Below are 13,260 nucleotides of genomic sequence, written 5' to 3'. Positions count from 1 at the left end.
GCTCCCATATCAGGCTGTAGTACAAGTAGCTTCATTTACAAACCTGATCCTGAAGCAGCATACATCACCTGTACTCACATTTTCTCATCCAGAACTTAGTCACATGAACAGCCTTTCTTGCAAAAGATAAAGAGGACCCTAGACTCTAACTGGGTAGCCTTGTATTCTGCTAATATGGGAAAGATTGAAGACAAAAGAAGAAGGAGGAGGCAGAGGATGAGATGGTTAGATGGTATCACGGACTCAGTAAACATGAATTTGAGTAAACTCCAGGAGACAGTGAAGGACAGGGAAGCCTGGTGTGCTGCTGTCCATGGGGTCATAAAGAGTTGGACATGACTGAGAAACAAGGGAATGAGTGCGCCATATTGCATGATCCCTGGGATCGCTGTTCCTATAGGTTATAATGTGATTGGTGACCCTGAAGTTGGACTGCAGAGCAGCCCTGTTTGGAAAGTACTAAAAGGAAGCAGGGGAGAATGGATGTGGGAAGATAATGAGCCTTTTCTGTCATGAGGTATTAACCTCTTTAACCCTCAAAATGACCTACCAGGTTTATTTTCATCTTTACAGGCAACTCAGTCACATCTGTTTAAAATTACTTATCCTGTAGCCAGAGCAGTGTGAAATCCAAACAATCTAGCACAGAAACTGTGCTCTTAAACACTACTGTAGTTACCCTCTGCCTGAGAAACTGATCTTGTAGCTATCTTTGTAATTGGTGGTGGTGGTGTTTGGTCCTAGGTCGTGTCCAGCTCTCCTGTGACCCCATAGACTGTAGCCCGCCAGGCTCAAAGGAGCCTGCCCGTGAGATTCTCCAGACAAGAATGCTAGAGTGGATTGCCTTTTCCTTGTCCAGGGGATCTCCCTGACCCAGGAATCGAACCCATGTTTCTTGCTTAGTAGGCAGATTCTTTTACCACTGAGTTGGATACAGTTAATATATCAGTATTAGTAAGATCCTACTATATTCAGCGAGTTGTGTAGTATATTGTAGAGGTTTGGTATGTGCCTTTCTTTTCTTTTTTTCCATTGGGGATATGAAGTAGCTTAATTCATTGAATGTATGTTGAAAATTTCAAATTCTGGCCAAAGAGTGTCCTTTCTTCAGCTTCATCAGTGCACATAACTTTTGTTTCTAGCGTTAAACAGTGATGTTCTCTGTTTTAAAGATATGTGCTTTTATAATCGAACTTGGCTATTTGTGTCATACCCTTCCCATATCTCATAAATTTTGAACTCATTTTTATTGCCCAGATTTATAACCTTGTCAGTTAGGCAAGATGAAAGTGGTTTCTGTTGTCTTCCAGTAAAGACAATATTTGCTACCTCACTGAAGAATCCCTTCTCCTTAGCACTGGAAAATATATCAGCCACACCAAATGGTCCTCCTTTCTGATAAGATATCACTCTAACCTACACATTTTGGAGGAACTTTATGAAGAGAGGGAGAAAATTCTCACTTGACTCAATTTTTTTTCTTTTTTACTAGAACATTCACTGTTCCTTTTTTCTTTTTAAAATTTTAGACTGTATAATATTTTCAAAATAATTGCTTCTTTTGTATATATTTGACAATCATTTTGTGTACGCATGTACTTTACTTTTTTCTGTTTATCTTTTGGAAAGAGGCAGGATTAGTTTTTAAAATAGCAATATGTGGAGAGATACTACACTTGATCTTAGCCAAAAGGCTGAGATGCGATGTCAGTGGTTGCCTGTTAGTGAATTAATGCTTTATTCCTTTTTAATGTTTTTTAATTGGAGTGTAGTTGATTTACAGTATTGTGTTAGTTTCTGCTGTATAGCAAAGTGACTCAGTTATACACACATATGCTTTTTAGATATTCTTTTCCATTATGATTTACCCCAGAATATTGAATATAGTCCCCTGTGCTATACAGTAGGACCTTGTTGTTTATCCATCCTATATATAATAGTTTGCATCTAATCTACTAACCCCAGTGAGTGCTTTATATCTATACGTTATTTTCAGATGAAAGTTTGGTTACAGGAATGATGGTCTTTGATGTTTGTCCTGTCATCTCTCAAGAAAGCTCCTTGGACAAGTATTTATTTTATTTCTGTAGTTCTCTTAATTGCACGGAGAATAGGACACTTTGGGGGTGGATGTTTTTAAGGTAAAACAGTCCACTTCCCTAAATTTGTCTTTGCCACTCAACTTGTAAGCCGTGAAACCTTGGGCAAATCAGTGTTCTTTCTGTGTCTTTGTTACTTCATTTGCAAAATGCAGATAACAATAGGCTGAAACTTGGAGAGTTAGTGTGACGATTAAAGAAGTTAAATGGATGTAAGAGTGCCTGGTACATGGTAAGCAACTGATATAGTTTAGCTGTCTTCATTGTCATCTCTCTGTGGACTTGGTTAATAATCATTCTGTTATCAGTATGCTCATATTTTGATTGCTAGATGTATTGGTTTGTTGACACTGAGAAGTTCGATTGCAGCGAGTGAACTATTCCTCACTGGTTTAAGTATACTCAGATGGACAAAAGGATTTTAAATGAAGAATAGTTTGAAGAATCTGAAATTTTTTTTACTCTTACTATTCAGAACAGATTTAGGTTAGAGTCAAAATGTAATTATAGGCTTAATAAAAGACAGGTTTCAACACTCATGGTAGAAGGAAAAATGTGTTGAGATTGTTATTTGCCATATCTACTCAGGAACTTAACTGGTCATAAAATATAACTGATCATTTTTTCAGTAGGTAGCTTTTGGCTAGAGCCTACAAGTGATCCAATAAGAGTATAGACATTGCTCTAGGGATCTCAAATTCTAGTGTAAGACATTGAAATAATGCTAGACATCATATCCAGACATGATATAGTACTGGACCAAAGAGTATAACTCTTACTTGAGTTTTTAAGATTAAGGAAAATTTACTCTGAAATCCATTAAGCCTAAGCTTATGTTTCATTGGCTTGAATTGTATACCCAGACCAATGACTAGCAAAGGAAATGAGGAACCCATGAAAAAAGGCCAAGACATATGAAATAAATGATATATATATACATTTATATGTAAGTGAAGAAATTATATGTGTAACTATATAAGTAAATATATTCAAGTAAATGTATAATATGTATATGTTTATACACCTATAGGTGTATAGGAATTATACCTAGAGGAATTACTGCAATTGGATAGTTATATACCTATAGGCATTACAATTGTATAGTTCAAATAATTACCATTCTCCAAACACATATTGAAAAAATTGAGAACCAAAATGAGTTGAAAGAATTAAGAAGTTTAGACAGAAATTGTTTTTGAGGTGGATTTTTCCAAAGATTCCAACTATTTGTGAAACAAGTTCATGTAATTATCTGAGCATTTTCATTGGGTCCAAGTGCAAACTTGCAGTCAAGAAAGTTGGATGAATCACCGTAAAATATTCTCCTCACTATAATTGTGGGAATGTCAGATTTATGTACAGACCATGAGCATGATCTAAATAAATCATAATGCTCAGTTTTGCTATTTTTTAAGAGACAAGCACATTGCTGTAATATTTAACTATACAGAGTAGCTCACTTTGTAATTCCAGCATTCTTGTAGGGCTAATTCTATCACAGAATCTTACACTCTGTCGATATTTCGCCCACGGCCTAGTATAGCACTTAACAATGTCGACTGACTTTCAGAAAGTAAAGAAATGCATTTTCACACAGAACATGAAGTTCAGGGAAAGAGTGGTTCTGGTTTGTCTCACTGGTTCAGCAGCAGCATCAGGGACAAACATCTTTCCATCATTTTTCTCTACCGTTGTGTTCTTCTCACCTTTGCCTTTAGTTAAATGCCTCTTGTGGTCACAAGAGATTGTAACAGTGCTAGACCTCATATCCAGACATGATACAGGCCAAAGAGTTTAGCTCTTTCTTGAGTCTTTTAAGATTAAGGAAAACTTCCTCTGAAATCTCCATTAAGCCTATGTTTATGTTTCATTGGCTCAAACTGTATACTCAGATCAATCACTAGCAAAGGAAATGAGGAAACCATGATGTCTCAGATGAGTCAGGATCCATACTTCGAAGCTTCTGGAGAGCTGCCTGGAGGAGCTGAATAAAACAGAGTTTTACTTAAGAATGAGAAAGAATGGGGATGAGGATGTATGATTTTAGGCATCAATAGTGTCTCTCACACTTGGCATATAGTAGAATACTCTTGTGTTATTATTTTTATGAAAAAGAGAAAGGAGGGAGAGCAGAAAGGAAGGAAAGAGGTGAGAAAGGAAGGAAGAGAAGAAGGAAAAAAGGAAGGCAGGGGTATGAAGGGAGGAAGGAAGGAAAGAAGAATGTGCTTTGTTTAGTCTTACTACTCAGCCAGTAGAAATCATCTGGCTTGTTTCTGTCAGTTCCAGGTAGAGCACAATAAATATATCATCAGGCCAAGCATTAGAATCACATTGTCAGAAACTGATTACAATTGGGTGGCCACTGCTTCTTTCTTGGCAAAGGGTCAATTCATTGCAGTAATGTATTAAATAGCCCTTCAGAATAGAAGAGCCAAGAAACAATGTCCTTTGGAACTAACACTCTTAAACAGTATCTAAATTAATGGAAAGTGCCTGCACTAATGAAATAAAACATCAGGGCTTTGGCAGGAGGTGATTGGCAGAAACACCCGATGGCTTGATACATCTGTCTCCTGAAGACATAAATGAATTCCTCCTTCTAAAAGAGAATGAATAACTGTGGCTGAAGCTAAAGCAGTGGTTTAAAGAAAATGACTTCCTGCCTTCTGCCAGAGTGCCTAGGAGGACATTTCTCAGCCCGATATCTTTGTGCCTCTAAATTAGGATCCTGGCAGTAAAGATAAGAAAGATTATCTATCAAGAATACTACACCATTTAGTATTTAGTAAGAGAAGATATGATGAAGAGGTATTGTATCTGCCTTCATGATTTGTGAGTTTTGGGAGCTATTATTATGTAGTTAATTGATAATTTTATAAATTTATTTATTCAATCATTGATTGATTCATTCATACACTCATTCTATTACTAAGGGGCAGCCACTTTTATCCAGGTAATGTTGTGCTGGGAACATTAGGGTTTGCAGAGGCCAAGGTCCTAGGTTTGGGTCATGTGTAGGGCAGTGGAGGAAGTGAAGAGAATTATACTATGCACTCTATTAAGATCACCTCTACATAATTCCTTCCTAGCACTCCTTACTATTCTGTAGGACTTTTATCACTACTGCCAGTTCCCGGAACAGAATATCGAGGCTTGGATATTAAGTTCACAGTTTACTATGGTGGTGATCTTGGCTTTGATTATGGCATTCCACAATTAGAATTTTTCCATCATGAATCAGATTGTTTTCTCCCCTAATCCCAAATTTACCTTGATATCTAGATACCCAGATAGCCTTACTAATAATTCTCTATTATTAATTCATAGAACTAGCTCCCCAGAACTTGTGAATAGATCCAAGCCAACCCAACAAAATGGAAAGAGTTACACATCTTAATGCTGAAGTCAACTAGTGGTCATAATAGAAACCTATGTATTCAAGAATATTAAACTTATGCTTAAGGGATCAATAGATGGACTCTAAAGTGAGAGCCTTTGAGCCTTTCTAGAAGTGAAATATATGAGTTTGGTATATCAATGATGTAATATCAATTTCTCTTCTACATTTTGGCTTCTCTATAAAGACTTAACCATCTCTCATATGAGTAAAATTGACAGACAAATGGCCTTGGTATAAATGAGATTTTACCAAAATATTTTGCATGTGTGTGGCAAGTCATTTTTTATGAAGTGCCTTCCAACCCAAGACTGGAATAACACTAGTGACAAGCATGGAACAGAGCCCACTCTTCCTATTGTATGAACGAGTAACTGAGGTCCAGAGAGACCAAGTAGCCTCTGCACAAAGTTCTGCAGGTCAAACAGAGCAGATACATTTCATTTTTCTCCCCTTTGCTTAAACACTCAGTGGGCTAACCATTATTGTGTTAAACAAATTATTTTGCATAATTATAAAAAAAATAGCTCTCTCAGAGATTATAAATAATGTTTGGATGGTTTTCATATATCTAGAGTATCAGGATAGATATATCAGAGAACTGAGTATTTATCACACTTGCTATGTTGACACTTCAGAGTAATAGCTGGAAATTATCATGACAGTTTCAGGAAATTTCTTGTGTTTTTCAAATATGTCAGGCCTGCTCCCTACACACGGGTTTTGAACTTGCTGTTTCTGCTCAAAATGGTCTAGAGCAGGCAGCTTTATGGCATAGCCCGGATTGCCTCAGAGTTGTGCTCAAACACCACCTAATCAGGGGGATTTTCTTGACCGTTGATACAAAAGTACAATCTTTGTGCCCCCCTAATCTTTACCTTGATTGGCATGGGAGCACGTGCTCAGTCCTGTCCAACTCTTTGGGACCCCATGAACCATAGGCCTCCAGGATCCTGTATCCATGGAATTTTCTAGGTATACTGGAGGAGGATGCCATTTCCTTCTCCAGGAGATCTTCCACACCTAGGGATCGGACCTGGCGTCTCTTGCATCTCCTGCATTGGGAGGCAGATTTTTACCACTAGTGCCACATTTTGTCCAAAGTATTTATCATATTAGATATAATAGAGTTTACTTGTTTCTTCAGTGTATACTTTAAAAGGCAAGGCATTTTTTGTGAGGTTTTTTTTGTGGTATTCACTGGGCATCCCCAATTCCTAGAAGAAGGCATATGGTGGGCATCCAGTGAATACTGTGGAATAGGTCAGGAAAAGCACAGAAGTATAAAATATGTGATTTAAGAAATTTTAAGACATGTAATACTTAAAAACCTGACCCTACTGACTGAATACTTAAAAAGCAAGTTCAGTCTCTCAGTCATGTCCTAATCTTTGTGACCTCATGGATGGCAGCACGCCAGGCTTCCCTGTCCATCACCAACTCCCAGAGCTTGCTCAAACTCATATCCATCGAATTGGTGATACCATCCAACCATCTCATCCTTTGTCATCCCCTTCACCTCCTGTCTTCAATATTTCTCAGCATCAGAATCTTTTCCATGAGTCAGTCCTTCCCATCAAGTGGCCAAAGTATTGGAGCTTCAGCTTCAGCATCAGTCCTTCCAATGAATATTCAGGGCTAATGTCCTTTAGGATGGACCGGTTGGATCTCTTTGCATCCAAGGGACTCTCAAGAGTTCTCCAACACCACAGTTCAAACGCATCAATTCTTCGGCACTCAGCTTTCTTTATGGTCCAACTCTCAAATCCATGCATGACTACTGGAAAAACCATACCTTTGACTATATGGACCTTTGTCGGCAAAGTAATGTCTCTGCTTTTTAATATAATGTCTAAGTTTGTCATAGCTTTCTTCCAAGGAGCAAACGACTTTTAATTTCATGGTTGAAGTCACCATCTGCAGTGATTTTGGAGCCCAAGAAAATAAAGTCTCTCACTGTTTCCACTGTTTCCCCACCTATTTGCCATGAAGTGATGGGGCCAGATGCCATGATGTTCATTTTTTGAATGTTGAGTTTTAAGCCTACTTCTTTACTCTCCTCTTCCACTCTCATCAAGAGGCTATTTAGTTTCTCTTCACTTTCTGCCATAAGGGTGATGTCTTCTGCGTATCTGAGGTTATTGATATTTCTCCCAGCAATCTTGATTCCAGCTTGTGCTTCATCCAGCCTGGCTTTTTGCATGACGTACTCTGCATATAGGGTTTCTCTTGTGGCTCAGCTGGTTAAACAGTCTGCCTGCAATGTGGGAGACCTGGGTTCTATCTCTGGGATATAAGTTAAGTAAGCAAGGTAACAATATACAGCCTTGACATACTCCTTTCCCAGTTAGGAACCAGTCCATTGTTCCATGTCTGGTTCTAACTGTTGCTTCTTGACCTGCACACAGATATCTCAGGAAGCAGGTAAGATGGCCTGGTATTCCTGTCTCTTTAAGAATTTGCCACAGTTTGTTGTTTCCACAGTTAACTCTTTTAAACCTTAAAACAAGACAGTAAGATATCTCAATGTTTTCCCAGTTTACAGTTGGGAAATCTCAGGCAGAAGGTTCAATGACTCATCCATGATCCCTCAGCTGTTTTATATCAAAACCAGGATTTGAACCCAGAGCAATGGGTAGCTACTGGGCTGTCATGCATCTTCAAGGTTAATTTAAATGATTCATAAATCAGTTTATTTCCATCACCTTCCTTACCTAGGACAAACTATGTCCATTCTGATCCTTTGAAGGGAAGTGAGAACCTGGTAACAAAGGAAGTAATTTTCTTTGGTAATCTAATTTATACATCATGAGTACATTTTGAGATGGTTACCATTATTCTTATTTTAGAGATAACTGTGATTTCTAGAGGTTAATGAATACGTTTTAGGCCTCTCAGCTACAAAGTATCATATTTGGGATTCAAAACAAGATGTAAGTGATTCTACACCAGCTCTCTGTTGCGACCTGGTTCTTTGCTTGGTATTTAGACAAAAATACTAAGCAAACAAGCAAACAAACAGACGATTGTCTTTTTTATTGTGTTCTGGTATACTCTGTTTTCTAATAATAACTTCCTAAAGCCAAATATATTCCAGAGACTTAAAATTGTTTACAACTCTTTTTAATTTTCAGAGTCCAAAGTAATAGCTAGATATTTGAACATAAAGGTATAGATTGAGAATCTAGGTGAATGATAACTTTGGAATTCAGCTTTGAATGCTTCTGCAGCCATAATAATGATAATTGTAACTTTTCTCTATTTGTATAAAGGCCAAATAGCATTCTATACACTTGGGGATTAGGTGAAATTTCTTCTGATCCAAAATTCTTTTCTCTCCATGGTCACATTCATCTCTAAAATTTTACCCAGACATCATTAAAGTGTTTGTGTAAACACTTCATTTAGTAGCAGAGAAGCACTCAAGGTCTGGGAAGATGAGTCTAGAGTCTCTATTTCTCCAAAAAAGCTTATTGATGTTTTGTGCAATGATATATCTATATAACAGTGTTTCAAAAAAAACATTGTATATGTGAATAACTATGTAATATATTTTAATATATGGATTATATATAGCTTTGATTGTTGACATTCATTTGTCATATATTCTCTACTGCGACAATATAGGAGCTTTCTATTTTGTGTATTATGGGTCATAAGGACAAGAAAAATTAATCCTAAGCACACATTTAGGAACTGGGCTACTGTATCTTTGCCATCCTGTGGATTTCAAACTGTCTCTGCATCACACAGAAATCCTGAATGAAAGCAAAATGGGGTAAACATTTTTAGAAAGAGCTTTGTTTTTTTTATCTCCTCCTGGGAACCTAGGTCAAGCTTAATGTTTTCGCCCCTGTCAAGGTACAGTGAAGTCTGTCTGTGATGACCTGGAGCCTTACTTGACTTGAGAGCTGCCTGTCCCTTTGGTGCTATGCGCACGTGTGTGTGTATGTGCGTGTGCAGTGGCTTGGTTGCTAGTGTGACTCATGGTCTGTGGTTTGCACACTGGCATCTAGAGCATTTCATGGTAGTCTTCACTTTCCTTGAAATGGGCTTCCCTGGGGGCTCAGCTGGTAAAGGATCTGCCTGCAATGCGGGAGTCCTGGGTTTGATCCCTGGGTTGGGAAGATCCCCCGGAGAAGGGAAAGGCTACCCACTCCAGTATTCTGGCCTGGAGAATTCCACGGACTACAGTCCATGGGGTCGCAAAGAGTGGGACATGACTGAGCAACTTTCACTTTTCACTCACTTCCTTGAAATAGATTAGATAGATAGATAAACAGACAGAGAGATACATACGTAGAGATAATAGGTTAAACATAAGTATAAATGATTCATTGAAGGTTGCAGTGAGAATATCAGAAAATAACTTGTTTGCATCCTAAGAACTGAAATCTGTTGAAGTCAGGATGTAAACGTTTTTAAATTAAAGTTCTGTAACTTGTTGGAGCCCAGGAATTTCTTTAAATTGAAATCAGAGGAAAGGAGACCAGTTGATATGAAACGAGGAGGTGAAAGTTCTGTTTGTTGGTTTCTTATCTCAGGTATGCAGACCCTTCAACCCCTGAACTGAACTCTTCCACACATGCATGTTCCCCTGAAATTCAGTTACTTTTACCTTCCTTGCTGCAGCCTTTGAGAATGGGAGTGGGGGTGGGGTGGGGGATGGGGTGGTTGGGGATGGTGACTGAGGGCAGTCCAGGGGAAGAGGGAGTGAGAAGGTTTGAAAATGCCTCTGGTTATAAGTGTGAATATAAATGTGGCTGATGTTTGGAGGAAGATTGGTTGCACAACAGAATGCTATGTACTGAGTTCCTTGCCGCTTGTTATCAGAGAAGAACCATGTGGTAAATTTTGCTTCACCCACTGAGTAGTTAAATGGCATCATGCGCTTTTTTTTTTTTTGCTTGCCCTGATATTTAATTACTTGCTCTTTCTAGGAGCAAGGATAATCACTGCTCCTAGTATTATAATGACAAGTATAATGAATGTATTTAAAACCAAAAAAAGACAACCAATAAAATATGGCCACTGAAATGATGGTATTCTCCACTTTGCAGCACATGCCTACTGGTTCTGAGTGACCTCCTTTGTAACTACTCTGGAGAGGCTGGTCTTGTGTTTGTATTTCTTTCTTACAAAGATTCCTGACTTGCCAAAGGCACCACTTCTGCTTGTACTATCCCAATGAAAGTATCTGATTTTGGTAAAACTACATAAACCTGAAAAGACAAATCTATGTCACTTTTAACTAAAACCTCAAGTAGAGAAATAAATGGAGATATGCAGAGCCAGTTCACTTCTGAGGTGAGAAAAAGTCTTTCATCATCACAACTTGATGTTAAGATCACAGTGGTTCTGTTTTTTCCATTCAAATAAATAGCTAACTAGTCTACAGAAATAAGCAAAGTCAGATGACTTTAAATTGTTCTGCACTAAATTGGGAAGAGATGAATATCTTGTCAGGAAGAAAGGCAATATCGTACTGTCTGTGCTGTTTATTTAATCAAGTCGCTCTAATTTGGAAATTTCAAAATAAGCATCACTTTTTTTATGAATGGATCTTTGAGGGGGGAAAAAGCTAGAAATGTACCGCATATTTTAGTGAACAAAGCATTTTAAATATGATGTATTTAGAGATACCAGATTGCTTTTATCTATTTTTCTGAATGCAGTTTTTCAGGAAAGGTCATTAAGTGTGTGTGTGTGTACATATGTAAACAATCTATTAATATATATAATTGCCATATGTAGTATATGTGTATATATATATATATATATATACATATATATATACTTATTTGATTTCTTATATATGCAGAGAAAAGTATTTCTTTTCACTTTGACATCTGATGACTTTCAATATCACTTTCTTTGAATCCAGAATGTAATTTAGCAGTCACGTTGCTTCCTAGGTGTCTCACTGTTAAAGAATTCATCTGCCAATGTGGGAGACATGGGTTCAATCCCTGTATCAGGAAGATCCCCTGGAGGAGGAAATTAGAACTCACTCCAGAGTTTTTGTCTGGGAAACCCATAGAAAGAGGAGCTAAGTGGGTTGCAGTCCATGGGGTTGCAAAGAGCTGGACCTGAATGAGCAACTGAGCACTTGTTTCACTTTTGAAAGAACATGAACTCAGTGCATTTTCCAATACTGTATGCAGTTATTGTGAAATGAGACTAATTTGTTTCCAACCAATAGATTTAATAATTAACTGTTTGTGATAGGTCTGATACTTCTGAGTATATGAGGCTAAAAACAACAACAAAAAAAGACAGTCACTCTTCATGTGGTCCCCATGAGCTAAAGCAGAGGTTGTTAAGTGAGGGTGATGCTGCTTATCATTCAGAAGACATTTGACAATATCTAGAGACAAATTTGGTTATCATAGTTCAAGGGGAAATGCTACTGACTTTCAGTGGGTAGAGTCCAAGGATGCTTCTAAATATCCCACAATTTCCAGTATAGCCCTATAAAAAATTATGTATATAGCCCCAAAAGGAAGTACTGCTGAAGTTGAAAATCCTTGTCTGTAGGGTAGAGGAACATATTATACACTATGATAACTACTATTTAGAGACATGAATGAAATGCTGGGGGAACTCAAAGATGAACTGAGGGTAGGGAGATGTTGGAAAAATCTTTGTGGAGCAAGTGACATTGGTGCTTGGCCCAGAACAGGGTGGAAAGGCAGAGAGTCATTCTGGGTAGAGGGGCAAGGATGAGCAAAACATAGAAAATTAATCATGCCACAGGGTTTTAGCTGTATGCAGTCACCACTGAGGCAGACTTTGATTCATGATTATATGCAGAACAGGGTAATGCCATAACTCTATGTGGTAGGGATTTTGTTTGTTTCAAATGTGGCTTTTAAGCTGTATATGCAAAACCTCTTAAGAGAAGAGAAGGCATAAAATCATCTTCTACTAGCAGGAGGAAGCTTTCTGGGCATCCTGGCTTCAGTTTTACCATAGTGCAGTCAGTGTGTTTATAGACTGACTGCTAACTCTTTCTCTCTTCTAAAACGTTCTAGAACTTGAACCCTGGACAAGAGCTTTACACAGCTCAGAGTCCCTTGGGAGATAACATGATTCCAATATCTGGAAAACTCGTAATATTGAGACCTTCTAAAGGCTCCCTTACAGAAAAGAAAAAGACCAGAGAGTAATTCAGTGTTTCCTTAGTCCAGCTGGTACTGTGCAATGGCCCAGAGTATGGGCTCTCAGAGGCTCTCCTCAAGAACTTGCCCCATATGTGACTTTTGATAAGTAACAGAACCTCTTTCGGTCTTACTTTCTTCTTCTTCAAATGCATATAATGATATCTGTATCATAAAATTGTGTTGAAGATTAAGTACAGTACCATTTATTGCCTGACTTGTAGTAGGCACTCAGTATTAATTATTTTCACTCTGCCCATTGTGCTGTGAAAACATGGGGATCTGAAGCAAGATTTTAGTCTTCCTGGTTCGTAGAGGAGACATTTTAAAGGAATGTCTTTAAAATAGGAAAATATGGAGTGCTGTGGGCAGATAATGAGGTTGTTTAAGAACTGTTCAGTTAACAAAATGAAGGGAATGTGGTACATGTCGTGGTTACGCTGAAGATGTTTTGAACCATCGGTGCTGATGGCTCATGGTGATGTTAAAAGCTCCATATTTCAGTTGGTGCAAAAAAGGAGGAAATTATAGGATTGGGAAGGGGGTGGGGGTGTGAAGTTGAAAACAAGCAAGATTAGTTTAGATTGAAGAAAAATTCAGTCTC

At 38.0% G+C, this 13,260-nt stretch overlaps 1 protein-coding gene and 1 pseudogene across 14 annotated transcripts in view; one reads left to right on the top strand and one right to left on the bottom strand.

Moving 5' to 3' along the window:
- LRRC4C (leucine rich repeat containing 4C) overlaps positions 1–13,260 on the top strand; it is a 1,846,189-nt gene that overhangs the window by 1,693,701 nt on the left and 139,228 nt on the right. The gene's annotated exons all lie outside the window — the stretch shown is intronic.
- LOC145527980 (U2 spliceosomal RNA) lies at positions 1,637–1,706 on the bottom strand (annotated as a pseudogene).

Source organism: Giraffa tippelskirchi, chromosome 11, assembly GCF_054371585.1.
Source record: "Giraffa tippelskirchi isolate mGirTip1 chromosome 11, T2T-mGirTip1v1.2.pri, whole genome shotgun sequence".
NCBI lineage: Eukaryota > Metazoa > Chordata > Mammalia > Artiodactyla > Giraffidae > Giraffa > Giraffa tippelskirchi.
Note: the sequence above shows the minus strand (reverse complement) of the source record. Positions and strands in the feature narration are given on the sequence as shown.